Below are 22,182 nucleotides of genomic sequence, written 5' to 3' on the forward strand. Positions count from 1 at the left end.
TCGGAATGCTATTCTTAGGTTTGTTAGTCGTCTGTATACCGCAGCAGTTATTTGGTTGATGAGCGCCTCAGAAGATGTGTTCAGTGTTATACTCACCCCAAGATCCTTTTCCTTGACTGAGGTTTGTAGTCTTTTTTCCCCCTAGACTGTATTCTGTCTGCAGCTTTCTTTGCCCTTTCCCAATCTTCATGACTTACACTTCTCGGAGTTGAACCCCAAGAGCCATTTGCTCAGTCAGGCCTATAGCCTGTCCAGATCCCTTTGTAATCCTGCCTGGTCCTCCTCCGACTGAATTCTCCTCATTAACTTGATATCGTCTGCAATCAGAGACACTTCGTGTGTGTGTGTGTGTGTGTGTGTGTGTGTGTGTGTGTGTGTGTGTGTGTGTGTGTGTGTGTGTGTGTGTGTACTCACCTACTCACCTAGTTGAGGTTGCGGGGGTCGAGTCCGAGCTGTGTGTGTGTGTGTGTGTGTGTGTGTGTGTGTGTGTGTGTGTGTGTGTGTGTGTGTGTGTGTGTGTGTGTGTGTGTGTGTGTGTGTGTGTGTGTGTGTGTGTGTGTGTGTGTGTGTACTCACCAATTTATACTCACCTATTTGTGGTTACAGGGGTAGAGACTCAGCTCCTGGCCCCGCTTCTTCACTGACCGCTACTGGGTCCTCTCTCTCCCTGGTCCATGAGCTTTATGATACCTCGTCTTAAAACTATGTATGGTTCCTGCCTCCACTACATCACTTGCCAGACTATTCCACTTCCTAACAATTCTATGTGTGTGTGTGTGTGTGTGTGTGTGTGTGTGTGTGTGTGTGTGTGTGTGTGTGTGTGTGTGTGTGTGTGATAGGGTGTGTGTTAGTGTACTCACCTAGTTGAGGTTGCAGGGGTCGAGTCCAAGCTCCTGGCCCCGCCTCTTCACTGGTCGCTACTAGGTCACTCCCCCTGAGCCTTGAGCTTTATCATACCTCTGCTTAAAGCTATGTATGGATCCTGCCTCCACTACATCGCTTCCCAAACTATTCCACTTCCTGACTACTCTGTGGGTGAAGAAATACTTCCTAACATTCCTGTGATTCATCTGTGTCTTCAGCTTCCAACTGTGTCCCCTTGTTACTGTGTCCATTCTCTGGAACATCCTGTCTTTGTTCACCTTGTCAATTCCTCTCAGTATTTTGTATGTCGTTATCATGTCCCCCCTATCTCTCCTGTCCTCCAGTGTCGTCAGGTTGATTTCCCTTAACCTCTCCTCATAGAACATACCTCTTAACTCTGGAACTAGTCTTGTTGCAAACCTTTGCACTTTCTCCAGTTTCTTTACGTGCTTGGCTAGGTGTGGGTTCCAAACTGGTGCCGCATACTCCAATATGGGTCTAACGTACACAGTGTACAGGATCCTGAACGATTCCTTATTAAGATGTCGGAATGCTGTTCTGAGGTTTGCTAGGCGCCCATATGCTGCAGCAGTTATTTGGTTGATATGCGCTTCAGGAGATGTGCCTGGTGTTATACTCACCCCAAGATCTTTTTCCTTGAGTGAGGGTTGTAGTCTCTGGCTCCCTAGACTGTACTCCGTCTGCGGTCTTCTTTGCCCATCCCCAATCTTCATGACTTTGCACTTGGTGGGGTTGAACTCCAGGAGCCAATTGCTGGACCAGGTCTGCAGCCTGTCCAGAGCCCTTTGTAGTTCTGCATGGTCTTCGATCGAATGAATTCTTCTCATTAACTTCACGTCATCTGCAAACAGGGACACTTCGGAGTCTATTCCTTTTGTCATGTCGTTCACAAATACCAGAAACAGGACTGACCCCTGTGGGACCCCGCTGGTCACAGGTGCTCACTCTGACACCTCGCCACGTACCATGACTCGCTGCTGTCTTCCTGACAAGTATTCCCTGATCCATTGTAGTGCCTTCCCTGTTATCCCTGCTTGGTCCTCCAGTTTTTGCATTAATCTCTTGTGCAGAACTGTGTCAAACGCCTTCTTGCAGTCCAAGAAAATGCAATCCACCCACCCCTCTCTCTCTCTTGTCTTACTGCTGTCACCATGTCATAGAACTCCAGTAGGTTTGTGACACAGGATTTCCCATCCCTGAAACCATGTTGGCTGCTGTTGATGAGATAATTCCTTTCTAGGTGTTCCACCACTCTTCTCTTGATAATCTTCTCCATGACTTTGTATACTATACATGTCAGTGACACTGGTCTGTAGTTTAGTGCTTCATGTCTGTCTCCTTTTTTAAAGATTGGGACTACATTTGTTGTCTTCCATGCCTCAGGCAATCTTCCTATTTCTGGAGCCCCTTCTGTCTCCTCTGTGAACACTTCTTTAAATCTCTTGTTGAGTTCCTCACATACTTCATGGTCATTTCTTGTCTCTCCTCCTTCCTTCCTTAGCCTGATTACCTGATCCTTGACTGTTGTTTTCCTCCTGATGTGGCTGTATAACAGCTTTGGGTCAGATTTGGCTTTCGCTGCTATGTCGTTTTCATATTGTCGTTGGGCCTCCCTTCTTATCTGTGCATATTCATTTCTGGCTCTACGACTGCTCTCCTTATTCTCCTGGGTCCTTTGTCTTCTATATTTCTTCCATTCCCTAGCACACTTGGTTTTTGCCTCCCTGCACCTTTGGGTGAACCATGGGCTCATCCTGGCTTTTTCATTAGTCCTGTTACCCTTGGGTACAAACCTCTCCTCAGCCTCCTTGCACATTGTTGCTACATATTCCATCATCTCATTAACTGGCTTCCCTGCCAGTTCTCTGTCCCGCTGAACCCTGTTCAGGAAGTTCCTCATTCCCGTGTAGTCCCCTTTCTTGTAGTTTGGCTTCATTCGTCCTGGCCTTCCTGCTTCCCCCTCCACTTGTAGCTCTACTGTGTATTTGAAGCTTAAAACCACATGATTGCTGGCCCCAAGGGGTCTTTCATATGTGATGTCCTCAATATCTGCACTACTCAAGGTGAATACTAGGTCCAGTCATCCTGGTTCATCCTCTCCTCTCTCTCTTGTAGTGTCTCTTACGTGTTGGTGCATGAAATTTTCCAGAGCCACCTCCATCATCTTAGCCCTCCATGTGTCTTGGCCCCCATGTGGCTCCAAGTTCTCCCAATCGATCTCCTTGTGGTTAAAGTCACCCATGATCAGGAGCTTTGCCCTGCATGCATGAGCTCTTCTGGCCACTGCAGCCAGTGTGTCAACCATCGCTCTATTGCTCTCGTCATACTCTTGCCTTGGCCTCCTGCTGTTCTGTGGTGGGTTATACATCACTGCAATTACCACCTTGGGACCTCCAGAGTGAAGTGTTCCTGCTATGTAATTGCTTGCTTCTCTGCTGTCTCCTCTCTCCAGCTCATCAAAATTCCATCGGTTTTTGATCAACAGTGCCACTCCTCCACCCCCCCCCTGTTACCTCTGTCTTTCCTCAGGATCTGGTATCCCGTTGGAAAGATGGCATCTGTTATCATACCTGTTAGCTTGGTTTCTGTGAGAGCTATGATATCCGGTGATGCCTCTTTGACTCTTTCGTGCCACTCCTCCCACTTATTTGTTATTCCATCAGCGTTTGTGTACTATACCTTCAGTTTTCTCTCCAACACTGTGGTTTGGGGGGCCTGTGAGTGTGGGAGACCTGGTAGCATACTGTGGGATTCTATAGCTGGGTGTTGGGTGGAAGCTGTGCATGTGGATTGTAGTTTGTGTTGGGATGGTGTTCTGAGGATAGTTCTGTGTGTGCTTGCCCTTGCTTCTCTGTTCTGCTCTGACTGACCTCTGCTGGTTCCATCCTTGTCTCCTTTCGTAGCTCCTTTCGCTTTTTTGTCCTCTCCCTCAGCTGCTGTCGTTCTGTTTGTGTTCTGTCTCTGCCTAGGAACACCCTCTTGCACTTTTCCGAGTATTTCAACCGTGGTTTCTCTTGGAGGATCCTGTTCCGCACTGTTTCTATCCTGAGAATCAGCTTGATCAGTCGTTTTCTCCCCTTCAAGTACCCCCATATTCTCTGAAAATTTACAATCTCGTCCATGTCTTCTTCACCTATTTCCTTGATAATGTTCTCAATCTCCTTTCTTTCTGCCTGCCGTCTTTCAGTTTGTGTCCTTTCCTCTCTCTCCTGAAACCCGTGGATAAACACTGATTTAGCCCTTTCCTCCTCCCATTGCCTCTCCCTCTGTGACTCTGGCTCCTGTCTGTATGTGGTCATTTTCTCCCTTGTTTTTTCCAGTGGCTCTTGGTAGCATTGTTATGCCTCTGCATTTGACCGAACACCCTCTCCACTTGCACCCAGCTGCTCTCCACTTGCACCCAGCTGCTCTCCCCTTTCACTCCTCGGCCCTTCTTGGCAGGTTGATATGGCCTTAGCATAATTCATATCTCCTTCCTTACTGTTCGGCCTCTCAGCTTCATATGCTGTGTCTTCTCTGGTCAATGTGAGTGTGAGTATTCACCTAGTTGTACTCACCTAGTTGAGGTTGCGGGGGTCGAGTCCGAGCTCCTGGCCCCGCCTCTTCACTGATCGCTACTAGGTCACTCTCCCTGAGCCGTGAGCTTTATCATACCTCTGCTTAAAGCTATGTATGGATCCTGCCTCCACTACATCGCTTCCCAAACTATTCCACTTACTGACTACTCTGTGGCTGAAGAAATACTTCCTAACATCCCTGTGATTCATCTGTGTCTTCAGCTTCCAACTGTGTCCCCTTGTTACTGTGTCCAATCTCTGGAACATCCTGTCTTTGTCCACCTTGTCAATTCCTCTTAGTATTTTGTATGTCGTTATCATGTCTCCCCTATCTCTCCTGTCCTCCAGTGTCGTCAGGTTGATTTCCCTTAACCTCTCCTCGTAGGACATACCTCTTAGCTCTGGGACTAGTCTTGTTGCAAACCTTTGCACTTTCTCTAGTTTCTTCACGTGCTTGGCTAGGTGTGGGTTCCAAACTGGTGCCGCATACTCCAATATGGGCCTAACATACACGGTGTACAGGGTCCTGAATGATTCCTTATTAAGATGTCGGAATGCTGTTCTGAGGTTTGCTAGGCGCCCATATGCTGCAGCAGTTATTTGGTTGATGTGCGCTTCAGGAGATGTGCCTGGTGTTATACTCACCCCAAGATCTTTTTCCTTGAGTGAGGTTTGTAGTCTCTGACCCCCTAGACTGTACTCCGTCTGCGGCCTTCTTTGCCCTTCCCCAATCTTCATGACTTTGCACTTGGTGGGATTGAACTCCAGGAGCCAATTGCTGGACCAGGTCTGCAGCCTGTCCAGATCCCTTTGTAGTTCTGCCTGGTCTTCGATCGAGTGAATTCTTCTCATCAACTTCACGTCATCTGCAAACAGGGACACCTCAGAGTCTATTCCTTCCGTCATGTCGTTCACAAATACCAGAAACAGCACTGGTCCTAGGACTGACCCCTGCGGGACCCCGCTGGTCACAGGTGCCCACTCTGACACCTCGCCACGTACCATGACTCGCTGCTGTCTTCCTGACAAGTATTCCCTGATCCATTGTAGTGCCTTCCCTGTTATCCCTGCTTGGTCCTCCAGTTTTTGCACCAATCTCTTGTGTGGAACTGTGTCAAACGCCTTCTTGCAGTCCAAGAAAATGCAATCCACCCACCCCTCTCTCTCTTGTCTTACTGCTGTCACCATGTCATAGAACTCCAGTAGGTTTGTGACACAGGATTTCCCGTCCCTGAAACCATGTTGGCTGCTGTTGATGAGATCACTCCTTTCTAGGTGTTCCACCACTCTTCTCCTGATGTGTGTGTTTGTGTGTGTGTGTGTGTGTGTGTGTGTGTGTGTGTGTGTGTGTGTGTGTGTGTGTGTGTGTGTGTGTGTGTGTGTATGTGTGTGTGCGTGTGTTTGTGTGTGTGTGTGTGTGTGTGTGTGTGTGTGTGTGTGATAGTGTGTGTGTGTGTGCGTTTAAGCATGTGCGTACACGCATGCGTACACCGTTGTGCGCGTACTCACCTATCTATTCACCTTATTTGTGGTTGCAAGGGTCGAATCAGAGCTCTTGGCTGTGTGTGTGTGTACGTGTTCATGTGCGTGTGTAGTGTGTATGACACAGTCATGTAAACGGTCTTCCAGGCAGCCATTTTATTTATTAAAAAAAAAACTCTTAAATCGAAGACGTCATCGTTTGAGAAGCAGTTGTGTGTTGATGTGTGTTGCGTGTTGAGTGTGTGAGTGTCTGCACGCAACCCTGCACCCATACCTGCACGCAACCCTGCACCCACAACTGCACGCAACCCTGCACCCACACCTGCATGCAACCCTGCACCCACACCTGCACGCAACCCTGCACCCACACCTGCACGCAACCCTGCACCCACACCTGCACGCAACCCTGCACCCACACCTGCACGCAACCCTGCATCCACAACTGCATCCACACCTACACTCACACCTGCACCTACACCTGCACCAACACCCACAGCCAAACCTGCAACAACACCCACACCTGCACCTACACCCACGCCTGTACACACACCTGCACATACACCCGCACCTGCACCTACACCCACGCTTGTACACACACCTACACATACACCCACACCTGCACCCAAACCTGCACCAACACTTGCACCAATACCTGCACCCACACCTGCACCAGCACCCACATCTGCACCTACACCTGCACCCACACCTACATCCACACCTGCACCTGAACCCACACCTACATTCACACCTGCACCCACACCTACATTCACACCTACATCCACACCTGCACCTGAACCCACACCTACATTCACACCTGCACCTGAACCCACACCTACATTCACACCTGCACCTGAACCCACACATACATTCTCACCTGTACCCACACCTACATTCACACCTGCACTCACACCGACATCCACACCTACATCCACACCTGCACCTACCCTCTCCCTCGATTCTCTAGCCATCACATTCGTCCCAGTCTTGTCACATTCACCTACACTCCTTCAGATCATGCCAGGATTTCCAGGTCATACAAGGACTCCCAGGTCATACCAGAACTCCCAGGTCATACCAGGACTCCCAGGTCGTACCAGGACTCCCAGGTCATACCAGGACCCCCCAGGTCATACCAGGACTCGCACGTCATACCACCCACACAAAACCCACCACCTGTACCCCCCTCCTCACAACCTCCCTCCCCCCAGTCACAGCCCTTAAAAAAAAGTCCTGGAATTTCTATACACAAATGCTGATGGAATTTCTAGCGAAGTGAGCGAATAAAGATTAAAAACATGGAATAAATCCTCGACGTCTGAGGAAAAGTAAAGACAAAATAAAGATTAAGGACAGCGTATGCAATATTCCCGGCGGAATACCAGATGATAAGAAGAAAGAGATAGTGAAGAGGTGGACAGGCAGCTTCAGTTATTAGTAAACAATGAAAATTTGTAGAAAGGAAAGTCGGTAACTACAGAGGTTACGTATTAATCTACAGTCACGCAAAAAAAAAAAAAAGTGGAGTAACAGTGGATCCAGAGAGGAATACAAAGTCAATGACAAAAGACATTAAAAATATCACTGAGAGAACAGCACCAAAAGCTTAGTTTGAATAAAACAAAACTCGTAATCCTAGGAGAGTGTAAACAGGGAGAAACATATTTTGAGACATGAATCAACACGGGAGAGAAGAGATGCGGAGAGCAAAGCTGGTGGAACCATCTTATCAAACATACGAAGTACATCATGAAATTTCCGAAGTTTAATGATAAATGGTTAACCCCGTAACTGCAAGTATTTAGTTATACGAAGATAGGTTAGGTAAGATTCGTCAGAAAACGGAATAAGTATTTCCAGACGCAGGTCTTAGTTACGTGACGACCCGCCACTGGAGCTTTTGGTCATCTGTCCGAGACCTTCCACTGACCCGTCTACCCCTTTAAAAAAAGTAAAGATAATTTTGATTGAGATACGAAGATCAGAGGAGCTGGGTATTACATAAGACACCTGCTGTCCATTTTCATCCATCAGTGTAAAATGGGTACCTAAGTGCTAGTCGACTGGTGTGGGTCGCATCCTGGGAGAAAGCTGACCTAATTTGCCGGAAATGCTCAACATAACAAGTGGCTTTCTATATATTAGTATGTCATTGATGTCAGCTAGACCTGTATACCTTGTACATGCACTTGTAGTAAATAAATAAATATATTATTATTATTATTATTATTATTATTATTATTATTATTATTATTATTATTATTATTAAGAGCAGACAGCTACTTGAAAGCAACTTGACAGCAACTTAGAAAAGAGATACCCAGACACAAACATTACAAGAAGAGTTTATTTCAGACGGAACGAAAGAAGGCAGGGAGAGTGAAACGAGAAGTTCAAAGAAGAGATTGAGACCAGGAAGATCTCCTTCAGTGTGAGCTTTGTCAACAAATGTAATGCATTATAAATGCAGATGTAGCGGCGGTCAATTTAATACGAGGATTTCAAAGTAGACATGATGGAACCCGAAGACAAGAGCGGCAATAATATGCAACAGTTAACCTGAGGTACCAAGACTGGGCCAGTGAAGCAGTGGTCAACCCCTGAAGACACAGCTGGGGGAGTACACAGCTCCTGCAGCAGCACACACACACACCTGGGTAAGTACACAGGAAAGGAAAGAGAAGGGATGGAGAAGACAGACAGGAGATCCCAGACCCAGGAAGAAGATCAAAAACAGCCTCCCTCACAACTTCCTATAGAAGCCTCCCGACCAGGTCAACCCCAGTGCAACCAAATACTCTAAATCAAAACACCCATGCCACATCCAATGCCCCCACCCACTACATTACAAACTTCACCCCCACAGCAACAACCCATAGTTCCTTACCAGGTCTCCCACTTCCCCAACCCCAATATACTTCCCAGACCACAGTCTTAGAAAAGAAGTTGAAGGTGTGGTATACAAATGCAGATGGAATAACAAACAAGTATGAGGAGTGGCACGAAAGAATCAAGGAGACATCCCCAGACATAATAGCACTCACAGAAACAAAACTCACCAGAATAATAACAGATTCAATCTTTCCATCCGGATATCAAATCCTCAGGAAAGACAGAGGGAGGAGAGGGGGAGGAGGAGTTGCACTGCTCATTAAAAGCCAGTGGGGGGTTTGAGAAAATGGAAGGAATGGATGGCACGGGCGAAAGGGACTACTTAGTAGGAACAATCCAGTCTGAGGGACATAAGTTGATAATTGCAGTAATGTTCAACCCACCACAGAACTGCAGGAGGCCAAGAGAAGAATGCGATGAGAGCAACAGAGCAATGATCGACACACTAGCCGAGGTGGCTAGGAGAGCACACATGGGGGGAACAAAGTTACTAGTTATGGGTGATTTCAATCACAAGGAGATTGACTGGGAAAACCTGGAGCCCCATGGGGGTCCCGAAACATGGAGAGCCAAGATGATGGATGTGGTACTGGAAAACCTCATGCATCAACATGTTAGAGACACTACCAGAGAGAGAGGAGAGGATGAACCAGCAAGGCTGGACCTTGTATTCACCTTGAGTAGCTCGGGCATCGAGGGTATCATGTATGAAAGGCCCCTGGGAGCTAGTGATCATGTGGTTCTGTGCTTCGACTACATAGTTGAGCTCCAAGTGGAGAGAGTAGCAGGAATAGGCTGGGAAAAACCAAATTACAAAAGGGGGAACTACTCAGGCATGAGGAACTTCCTTCAAGACATTCAGTGGGAGAGGGAACTGACAGGAAAACCAGTACAAGAAATGATGGACTATGTGGCAACAAAATGCAAGGAGGCAGAGGAGAGGTTTGTTCCCAAGGGAAACAGAAATAATGGGAAGAACAGAACGAGTCCTTGGTTCACCCAAAGGTGTAGGGAGGCAAAAACTAGGTGTACTAGAGAATGGAAAAGGTACAGAAGACAGAGAGCTCAGGAAAATAAAGAAATCAGCCGAAGAGCCAGAAACGAATATGCACAGATAAGGGAGGCTAAGAGACAATATGAAAATGACATAGCATCAAAAGTAAAGACTGACCCGAAGCTGTTGTACAGCCACATCAGGAGGAAAACAACAGTCAAGGACCAGGAAATCAGACTGAGGAAGGGTGATGGGGAATTCACAAGAAACGACCAAGAGGTATGTCAGGAGCTCAACACAAGATGTAGAGAGGTATTTACAGTGGAAACCAGTAGAACTCCAGGAAATCAGAACAGGGGGGCACACCAGCAAGTGCTGGATGAGGTACATATAACCAAGGAGGAGGTGAAGAAGCTGCTATGCGAACTTGACACCTCAAAGGCAGTGGGACCAGACAACATCTCTCCATGGGTCCTTAAAGAGGGAGCAGAGATATTATGTGAGCCATTAACAAAGATCTTCAACACATCATTTGAAACTGGGCAACTCCCTGAGGTATGGAAAATGGCAAATGTAGTCCCAATTTTTAAAAAGGGAGACAGACATGAGGCACTAAACTACAGACCTGTATCACTAACGTGTATAGTATGCAAGGTCATGGAGAAGATCATCAGGAGGAGAGTGGTGGGGCACCTGGAAAGAAACAAGTGTATAATTGACAACCAGCATGGTTTCAGGGAAGGAAAATCCTGTGTCACAAACCTACTAGAGTTTTATGACAAGGTGACAGAAGTAAGACAAGAGAGAGAGGGGTGGATCGACTGCATATTTTTGGACTGCAAGAAGGCCTTCGACACAGTTCCTCACAAGAGGTTACTGCAAAAACTAGATGATCAGGCACACATAACAGGAAAGACACTGCAATGGATCAGAGAATACCTGACAGGGAGGCAACAACGAGTCATGGTACGCGACGAGGTGTCAGAGTGGTCGCCTGTGACAAGCGGGGTTCCACAGGGGTCAGTCCTAGGACCTGTGCTGTTCTTGGTATATGTGAACGACATAACGGAAGGGATAAATTCAGAAGTGTCCTTGTTTGCAGATGATGTGAAGTTAATGAGAAGAATCAAATCGGATGAGGATCAGGCAGGACTACAAAGAGACCTGGACAGGCTACAAGCCTGGTCCAGCAACTGGCTCCTTGAATTTAACCCTGCCAAATGTAAAGTCATGAAGATTGGGGAAGGGCAAAGAAGACCGCCGCAGACACAATATAGTTTAGATGGCCAAAGACTGCAAACCTCACTCAAGGAAAAAGATCGGGGGTGAGTATAACACCAAGCATATCTCCTGAGGCGCACATCAATCAGATAACTGCTGCAGCATACGGGCGCCTGGCAAACCTACGGATAGCGTTCCGATACCTCAGTAAGGATTCGTTTAAGACTCTGTATGCCATTTACGTCAGGCCCATACTGGAGTATGCAGCACCAGTTTGGAATCCACACCTAGTCAAGCACGTCAAGAAATTAGAGAAAGTGCAAAGGTTTGCAACAAGACTAGTCCCAGAGCTACGGGGATTGTCCTACGAAGAAAGATTGAGGGAAATCGGCCTGACGACACTGGAGGACAGGAGGGTCAGGGGAGACATGATAACGACATATAAAATACTGCGCGGAATAGACAAGGTGGACAAAGACGGGATGTTCCAGAGAAGGGACACAGACACAAGAGGTCACAATTGGAAGTTGATGACTCAGATGAATCAAAGGGATGTTAGGAAGTATTTCTTCAGTCATAGAGTAGTCAGGCCGTGGAATAGCCTAGAAAGTGACGTAGTGGAGGCGGGAACCATACATAGTTTTAAGGCGAGGTATGATAGAGCTCATGGGGCAGGGAGAGAGAGGACCTAGTAGCAATCAGCGAAGAGGCGGGGCCAGGAGCTGTGACTCGACCCCTGCAACCACAAATAGGTGAGTACAAATAGGTGAGTACAGCTCCTGTAGCAGCACGCACACACAGCTTGGTGAGTACACAGTTCCTGCAGCAGCACACACACACACCTGGGTAAGTACACAGCTCCTGCAGCAGCACACATGCACTCCTGGGTAAGTACACAGCTCCTGCAGCAGCACACACACACAACTGGGTAAGTACACAGCTCCTGCAGCAGCACACACACACACCTGGGTAAGTACACAGCTCCTGCAGCAGCACACACACACAGCTGGGTAAGTACACAGCTCCTGCAGCAGCACACACACACACCTGGGTAAGTACCACACACACACCTCCACACACACACCACACACACACCTCCACACACACACCTCCACACACACACCTCCACACACACACCTCCACACACACACACACCTCTACACACCTCCACCTCTACACACCTCCACACACACACACCTCTACACACCTCCACACACCTCCACACACACACACACACACACACACACACACCACACCACACACACACACACACACACACACACACACACACACACACACACACACACCACACCACACACACACACACGCACACACACACCTCACACACACACCACACACACACACCACACACACACACACCACACACACACACACACACACACACACACACACCACACTCACACACACACACACACACACACACACACACACACACACACACACACACACACCACACTCACACACACACACACACACACACACACACACACACACACACACACACACACCACACACACCTCCTCACACACACACACCTCCACACACACACCTCCACACACACCTCCACACACACCTCCACACACATACCTCCACGGACAAAATGGTAACTAACACACACGCACTCATACACAAACTCATACACACACACACACACACACACACATACACACACACACACACACACACACACACACACACACACACACACACACACACACACACACACACACACACACACATACAACAGGCCTAGTGTCTAATCGACATGTGCCTAGGACAAAATGGTAACTAACAGCTCCTGCAGCAGCACACACACACAGCTGGGTAAGTACACAGCTCCTGCAGCAGCACACACGCACAGCTGGGTTAGTACACAGGAGCACGCACATACAGCTGGGTGACTACACAGCTCCTGCAGCAGCACGCACACACAGCTGGGTGAGTACACAGCTCCTGCAGCAGCACCCACACACAGCTGGGTGAGTACACAGCTCCTGCAGCAGCACGCACACACAGCTGGGTGAGTACACAGCTCCTGCAGCAGCACACACACAAAGCTGGATGAGTACACAGCTTCTGCCGCAACGCCCACACACAGCTGGGTGAGTACACAGCTCCTGCAGCAGCAGGCACACACAACTGGGTGAGTACACAGCTCCTGCAGCAGCACCCACACACAGCTTGGTGGGTACACAGCTCCTGCAGCAGCACGCACACAAAGCTGGGTGAGTACACAACTCCTGCAGCAGCACCCACACAGAGTTGGGTGATTACACAGCTCCGGCAGCACCCACACACAGCTGGGTGGATACACAGCTCCTGCAGCAGCACCCACACACAGCTGGGTGAATACACAGCTTCTGCAGCAGCATGCACACACAGCTGGGTGAGTACACAGCTCCTGTAGCTGCACGCACACACAGCTGGGTGAGTACATAACGCCTGCAGCTGCACGCACACACAGCTGGGTGCGTACACAGCTCCTGCGTCAGCACGCATACACAGCTGGGTGAGTACACAGCTCCTGCAGCTGCACGCACACACACCTAGGTGGGTACACAGCTTCTGCAGCTGCACGCACACACAGCTAGGTGGGTACACAGCTCCTGCAGCAGCACGCACACACAGCTGAGTGAGTACACAGCTCCTGCAGCAGCACGCACACACAGCTGGGTGGGTACATAGCTTCTGCAGCAGCACCCACACAGCTGGGTGAGTACACATCTCCTGCAGCAGTACCCATACATTGCTAGATGGGTACACAGTTCCTGCAGCAGCACCAATAAACTGCTAGGTGGGTACATAGCTCCTGCAGCAGCACCCACACACAGCTGGTCGATTACGCAGCTCCTGCAGCTGCACGCACACACAGCTGGGCGAGCACACAGCTCCTGCAGCAGCACCAATACATTGCTAGATGGGTATACAGTTCCTGCAGCAGCACCCATAAACTGCAAGGTGGGTACACAGCTCCTGCAGTTGCACGCACACACAGCTGGGCGGGTACACAGCTGGGCGGGTACACAGCTCCTGCAGCTGCACGCACACACAGCTGAGCGGGTACACAGCTCCTGCAGCTGCACCAACACACACCGCTGTGCGGGTACACAGCTCCTGCAGTTGCACGCACACACAGCTGGGCGGGTACACAGCTCCTGCAGCTGCACGCACTCACAGCTGGGCGGGTACACAGCTCCTGCAGCTGTACGCACACACAGCAGGGCGGGTACACAGCTCCTGCAGCTGCACGCACACACAGCTGGGCGGGTACACAGCTCCTGCAGCTGCAGCCACACACAGCTGGGCGGGTACACAGCTCCTGCAGCTACAGCCACACACAGCTGGGCGGGTACACAGCTCCTGCAGCTGCACCCACACACTGCTAGGTGGGTACACATCTCCTGCAGCTGCACCCACACACTGCTAGGTGGGTACACAGCTCCTGCAGCTGCAGCCACACACTGCTAGGTGGGTACAAAGCTCATGCAGCTGCAGCCACACACTGCTAGGTGGGTACACAGCTCCTGCAGCTGCAGCCACACACTGCTAGGTGGGTACACAGCTCCTGCAGCTGCACCCACACACTGCTAGGTGGGTACACAGCTCATGCAGCTGCAGTCACACACTGCTAGGTGGGTACACAGCTCATGCAGCTGTAGCCACACACTGCTAGGTGGGTACACAGCTCCTGCAGCTGCAGCCACACACTGCTAGGTGGGTACACAGCTCCTGCAGCTGCAGCCACACACTGCTAGGTGGGTACACAGCTCATGCAGCTGCAGCCACACACTGCTAGGTGGGTACACAGCTCCTGCAGCTGCAGCCACACACTGCTAGGTGGGTACACAGCTCCTGCAGCTGCAGCCACACACTGCTAGGTGGGTACACAGCCCATGCAGCTGCAGCCACACACTGCTAGGTGGGTACACAGCTCCTGCAGCTGCAGCCACACACTGCTAGGTGGTTACACAGCTCCTGCAGCTGCACCCACACACTGCTAGGTGGGTACACAGCTCCTGCAGCTGCAGCCACACACTGCTAGGTGGGTACACAGCTCCTGCAGCTGCAGCCACACACTGCTAGGTGGGTACACAGCTCCTGCAGCTGCAGCCACACACATCAAAATACCTCAGTCGTCGTCAAGCAAAAATGTCATAAAGTTTAGAAAATATAACAAGAGCACCATGATGGCCTTGACACTCTCGTTGAGTTGAAATTGTTTTCAGACATGATCAAAGCCCCGCGCCACGCCCTGTACGTGTGTCCGTGATGTTATATTCTTGCTAACCTGTCCGTGATGTTACGCCCCGCTTGTTCTCGTCTGGTTGTTTCTCTTGTTCATTATGTTCTTCAGTCCAAAACACTGCTTTTTTTATTAACCAATGGACCGAAATATTTCTTAGAAATTACGAGACTAAAATATAATTTTCTTATTCCTTCAGGAACGTGTATATATATATATATATATATATATATATATATATATATATATATATATATATATATATATATATATATATATATATATATATATATATATATATATATATATATATATATATATATATAATGTATATTAGTCGCTAAAAAGATGGAGAGAAATAATTGGTGGTATATTGACTAACTTAAGGGTCAACAATGCCAAAAATAACTTTGAAGAGCACTGCTCTGGTTGTTTATGTAAAGTTATGTTATGTTCTTGTTCTTGACATGTTATGTTACTCTTGTTCTAGATGTGGTGTTCTTGTTCTTGAAGTGATATGTTCTTGTTCTTGACATGTTATGTTACTCTTGTTCTAGATGTGATGTTATGTTCTTATTCTAGATGTGGTGTTATGTTTTTGTTCTAGATGTGGTGTTATGTTCTTGTTCTAGATGTGGTGTTATGTTCTTGTTCTAGATGTGGTGTTATGTTCTTGTTCTAGATGTGGTGTTATGTTCTTGTTCTAGATGTGGTGTTATGTTCTTGTTCTAGATGTGGTGTTATGTTCTTGTTCTAGATGTGGTGTTATGTTCTTGTTCTAGATGTGGTGTTATGTTCTTGTTCTAGATGTGGTGTTATGTTTTTGTTCTAGATGTGGTGTTATTTTTTGTTCTAGATGTGATGTTATGTTCTTGTTCTAGATGTGGTGTTATGTTTTTGTTCTAGATGTGGTGTTTTTTTTTCTTCTAGATGTGGTGTTATGTTCTTGTTCTAGATGTGGTGTTATGTTTTTGTTCTAGATGTGGTGTTTTTTTTTCTTCTAGATGTGGTGTTATGTTCTTGTTCTAGATGTGATGTTATGTTCTTGTTCTAGATGTGGTGTTATGTTCTTATTCTAGATGTGGTGTTTTTTTTTCTTCTAGATGTGGTGTTATGTTCTTGTTCTAGATGTGGTGTTATGTTTTTGTTCTAGATGTGGTGTTTTTTTTTCTTCTAGATGTGGTGTTATGTTCTTGTTCTAGATGTGATGTTATGTTCTTGTTCTAGATGTGGTGTTATGTTCTTATTCTAGATGTGATGTTATGTTCTTGTTCTAGATGTGGTGTTATGTTCTTATTCTAGATGTGATGTTATGTTCTTGTTCTAGATGTGGTGTTATGTTCTTATTCTAGATGTGATGTTATGTTCTTGTTCTAGATGTGGTGTTATGTTCTTATTCTAGATGTGGTGTTATGTTCTTGTTCTAGATGTGGTGTTATGTTTTTGTTCTAGATGTGGTGTTTTTTTTTCTTCTAGATGTGGTGTTATGTTCTTATTCTAGATGTGATGTTATGTTCTTGTTCTAGATGTGGTGTTATGTTCTTGTTCTAGATGTGGTGTTATGTTCTTGTTCTAGATGTGGTGTTATGTTCTTGTTCTAGATGTGATGTTATGTTCTTGTTCTAGATGTGGTGTTATGTTCTTATTCTAGATGTGGTGTTATGTTCTTATTCTAGATGTGGTGTTATGTTTTTGTTCTAGATGTGGTGTTATGTTCTTGTTCTAGATGTGGTGTTATGTTCTTATTCTAGATGTGATGTTATTTTTTTCTTCTAGATGTGGTGTTATGTTCTTGTTCTAGATGTGGTGTTATTTTTTTCTTCTAGATGTGGTGTTATGTTCTTGTTCTAGATGTGGTGTTATTTTTTTCTTCTAGATGTGGTGTTATCTTCTTATTCTCGATGTGGTGTTATTTTTTTCTTCTAGATGTGGTGTTATGTTCTTGTTCTAGATGTGGTGTTATGTTTTTGTTCTAGATGTGGTGTTATGTTCTTGTTCTAGATGTGGTGTTATGTTCTTATTCTAGATGTGGTGTTATGTTCTTGTTCTAGATGTGGTGTTATGTTCTTGTTCTAGATGTGGTGTTATGTTCTTGTTCTAGATGTGATGTTATGTTCTTGTTCTAGATGTGGTGTTATGTTCTTATTCTAGATGTGGTGTTGTTCTTGTTCTAGATGTGGTGTTATGTTCTTATTCTAGATGTGATGTTATGTTCTTGTTCTAGATGTGGTGTTATGTTCTTGTTCTAGATGTGGTGTTATGTTTTTGTTCTAGATGTGGTGTTATGTTCTTGTTCTAGATGTGGTGTTATGTTCTTGTTCTAGATGTGGTGTTATGTTTTTGTTCTAGATGTGGTGTTATGTTCTTGTTCTAGATGTGGTGTTATGTTCTTGTTCTAGATGTGGTGTTATGTTCTTGTTCTAGATGTGGTGTTATGTTTTTGTTCTAGATGTGATGTTATGTTCTTGTTCTAGATGTGGTGTTATGTTTTTGTTCTAGATGTGGTGTTATGTTCTTGTTCTAGATGTGGTGTTATGTTCTTGTTCTAGATGTGGTGTTATGTTTTTGTTCTAGATGTGGTGTTATGTTCTTGTTCTAGATGTGGTGTTATGTTCTTGTTCTAGATGTGGTGTTATGTTCTTGTTCTAGATGTGGTGTTATGTTCTTGTTCTAGATGTGGTGTTATGTTCTTGTTCTAGATGTGGTGTTATGTTCTTGTTCTAGATGTGGTGTTATGTTCTTGTTCTAGATGTGGTGTTATGTTCTTGTTCTAGATGTGGTGTTATGTTCTTGTTCTAGATGTGGTGTTATGTTCTTGTTCTAGATGTGGTGTTATGTTCTTGTTCTAGATGTGGTGTTATGTTCTTGTTCTAGATGTGGTGTTATGTTCTTGTTCTAGATGTGGTGTTATGTTCTTGTTCTAGATGTGGTGTTATGTTCTTGTTCTAGATGTGGTGTTATGTTCTTGTTCTAGATGTGGTGTTATGTTCTTATTCTAGATGTGGTGTTGTTCTTGTTCTAGATGTGGTGTTATGTTCTTGTTCTAGATGTGGTGTTATGTTCTTGTTCTAGATGTGGTGTTATGTTCTTGTTCTAGATGTGGTGTTATGTTCTTGTTCTAGATGTGGTGTTATGTTTTTGTTCTAGATGTGATGTTATGTTCTTATTCTAGATGTGGTGTTGTTCTTGTTCTAGATGTGGTGTTATGTTCTTGTTCTAGATGTGGTGTTATGTTCTTGTTCTAGATGTGGTGTTATGTTCTTATTCTAGATGTGGTGTTGTTCTTGTTCTAGATGTGGTGTTATGTTCTTGACGTTCTGTCTATGATGTCCAAGACTCCAGTGGAAATAAGTCACTTTGACTTTCCTGGCTTAACTTGGGTTATGCTGGGTTATCCTGGGTTAACTTGGGTTATCCTGGGTTATCCTGGGTTAACCTGGGTTATCCCCGGTTATTCTGGGTTTACCTCGGTTATCCTGGGTTATCATGGATTATCATGGATTATCATGGGTTAACCTGGGTTATCCTGGTTTATCCTGGGTTATCCTTTGTTATCCTGTTTTATCTTGGGTTATCCTGGGTTGTTCTGGGTTATCCTGGGTTATTCTGGGTTTACCTGGGTTATCCTGGGTTATCCTGGATTATCCTGGATTATTATGGGTTAACCTGGGTTATCCAGGTTTATCCTGGGTTATCCAGGTTTATCCTGGGTTATCCAGGTTTATCCTGGGTTATCCTTTGTTATCCTGGGTTATCCTGGGTTATTCTGGGTTATCCTGAGTTATGCTGGATTATCATGGATTATCATGGGTTAACCTGGGTTATCCTGGTTTATACTGGGTTATCCTTTGTTATCCTGGGTTATCCTGGATTAATCTGGGTTATCCTGAGTTATCCTGGATTATCCTGGATTATCATGGATTATCATGGGTTAACCTGGGTTATCCTGGTTTATCCTGGGTTATCCTGGGTTATCCTGGGTTATTCTGGGTTATCCTGGTTTATCCTGGGTTATCATGAATTATCCTGTGTTATCCTGGGTTATTCTGGGTTATCCTGGGTTATCCTGCATTATCCTGGGTTATCCTGGGTTATCCTGGATTATCCTGGGTTATCTTGGGTTATCTTGGATTATCCTGGGTTATCCTGGGTTATCCTGGATTATCCTGGGTTATCCTGGATTATCCTGGGTTATCTTGGATTATCCTGGGTTATCCTGGGTTATCCTGGGTTATCCTGGATTATCCTGGATTATCCTGGATTATCCTGGGTTATCCTGGGTTATCCTGGATTATCATGGGTTATCCTGGATTATCCTGGATTATCCTGGGTTATCCTGGGTTATCCTGGATTATCCTGGGCTATCCTGGATTATCCTGGATTATCCTATGTTATCCTGGGTTATCCTGGGTTATCCTGGATTATCCTGGGTTATCCTGGGTTATCCTGGATTATCCTGGGTTATTCTGGGTTATCCTGGATTATTCTGGATTATCCTGGATTATCCTGGATTATCCTGGGTTATCCTGGATTATCCTGGATTGTCCTTGATTATCCTGGATTATCCAGGGTTATCCTGGATTATCCTGGATTATCCTGGGTTATCATGGGTTATCCTGGGTTATCCTGGATTATCCTGGGTTATCCAGGGTTATCCTGGGTTATCCTGGATTATCCTGGATTATCCTGGATTATCCTGGGCTATCCTGGGTTATCCTGGATTATCATGGGTTATCCTGGATTATCCTGGATTATCCTGGGTTATCCTGGGTTATCCTGGATTATCCTGGATTATCCTGGGTTATCCTGGATTATCCTATGTTATCCTATGTTATCCTGGATTATCCTGGGTTATCCTGGGTTATCCTGGATTATCCTGGGTTATCCTGGGCTATCCTGGATTATTCTGGATTATCCTGGATTATCCTGGATTATCCTGGGTTATCCTGGATTATCCTGGATTGTCCTTGATTATCCTGGATTATCCAGGGTTATCCTGGATTATCCTGGATTATCCTGGGTTATCATGGGTTATCCTGGGTTATCCTGGATTATCCTGGGTTATCCTGGATTATCCTGGGTTATCTTGGGTTATCCTGGGTTATCCTGGGTTATCCTGGGTTATCCTGGGTTATCCTTGGTTATCCTGGATTATCCTGGGTTATCCTGGGTTATCCTGGATTATCCTGGGTTTGTCAGCATAGTTGCTGATCCCTGTATTCCCAGTATTATATAGCATAGCATATTAGTATCATCCCTGTGCTTTAGACAGGAGATCCCTTGTAGGCCTTTGGCTTTGTGTGACGTCATGGGATACACATGGGCAGTGATCCCTCTGTCCCGTCCTCACTCGGCGGCAGACGTTCCAGGCGTAGACAGGCAAGGCAACTGGGCTCCATCTCTCATCTCAGTCTGACAATACACCTACCATCCTACAAGTGTGTCTACCTTATCCTACGATATCTCCATTTAAGAACCCTTTGCGATAGGTTATCCTGGATTATCCTGGATTATCCTGGATTATCCTGGGTTATCCTGGGTTATCCAGGGTTATCCAGGGTTATCCAGGGTTATCCTGGGTTATCCTGGGTTATCCTGGGTTATCCTAGGTAATGTACACATATGCTACTATATATGGTAATTTATGTAACTGTATTTATGTATTACTGTACCTGAGTAAACTTATTTAGATGCTCTTGATTTTCTGTCTGTTATTTGTTCTTGATGTTCTGTCTTGATGTCATGTTCTTGATGTTCTGTGTTATTTGTTCTTGATGACATGTTTTGATTACAAGTTCTTGATGTTAGGTCTGTTACATGATCTTGATGTTCTGTTATTTGTTCTTCATGTTCTGTCTGTTATTTGTTCTTCATGTTCTGTCTGTTATTTGTTCTTCATGTTCTGTCTGTTGTTTGTTCTTCATGTTCTGTCTGTTATTTGTTCTTCAAGTTCTGTCTGTTATTTGTTCTTCAAGTTCTGTCTGTTATTTGTTCTTCATGTTCTGTCTGTTATTTGTTCTTCATGTTCTGTCTGTTATTTGTTCTTCATGTTCTGTCTGTTATTTGTTCTTCATGTTCTGTCTGTTGTTTGTTCTTCATGTTCTGTCTGTTATTTGTTCTTCAAGTTCTGTCTGTTATTTGTTCTTCATGTTCTGTCCGTTATTTGTTCTTCATGTTCTGTCTGTTGTTTGTTCTTCATGTTCTGTCTGTTGTTTGTTCTTGATGTTCTGTCTTGATGTCATGTTCATGACGTTCTGTCTTCTATGTTCTTCATGTTCTGTCTGTGATGTTATGTTCTTGTTCTTAGTCTCGTTATTATTCTCCAAACATTTTGCTTCACCGTGTTAAAATACCGTGTACTCACCTAGTTGTACTCACCTAGTTGTACTCACCTAGTTGTACTCGCCTAGTTGTACTCACCTAGTTGTACTCGCCTAGTTGTACTCACCTAGTTGTACTCACCTAGTTGTACTCGCCTAGTTGTACTCACCTAGTTGTACTCGCCTAGTTGTACTCACCTAGTTGTACTCACCTAGTTGTACTCACCTAGTTGTACTCGCCTAGTTGTACTTACCTAGTTGTACTCACCTAGTTGTACTCACCTAGTTGTACTCGCCTAGTTGTACTCACCTAGTTGTACTCGCCTAGTTGTACTCACCTAGTTGTACTCACCTAGTTGTACTCACCTAGTTGTACTCGCCTAGTTGTACTTACCTAGTTGTACTCACCTAGTTGTACTCACCTAGTTGTACTCACCTAGTTGTACTCGCCTAGTTGTACTCACCTAGTTGTACTCGCCTAGTTGTACTCACTTATTGTGTTCACCTAGTTGTACTCGCCTAGTTGTACTCACCTAGTTGTACTCACCTAGTTGTACTCGCCTAGTTGTA

At 45.8% G+C, this 22,182-nt stretch overlaps 1 protein-coding gene across 3 annotated transcripts in view; it reads right to left on the reverse strand.

Annotated features, from left to right (window-relative positions):
- LOC128686324 (uncharacterized) overlaps positions 1 to 22,182 on the reverse strand; it is a 108,057-nt gene that overhangs the window by 34,929 nt on the left and 50,946 nt on the right. The window contains exon 1 of one of the 3 annotated variants that reach the window (XM_070085903.1): positions 20,965 to 21,317. The exons of the other annotated variants lie outside the window; for them this stretch is intronic. The gene's annotated coding sequence lies outside the window, so the exon portion shown is untranslated. Of the gene's footprint in view, positions 1 to 20,964; positions 21,318 to 22,182 lie in introns of those variants that run through there. 3 annotated transcript variants of the gene reach the window in all.

This window comes from Cherax quadricarinatus, chromosome 17 (genome assembly GCF_038502225.1).
Source record: "Cherax quadricarinatus isolate ZL_2023a chromosome 17, ASM3850222v1, whole genome shotgun sequence".
Lineage (NCBI taxonomy): Eukaryota > Metazoa > Arthropoda > Malacostraca > Decapoda > Parastacidae > Cherax > Cherax quadricarinatus.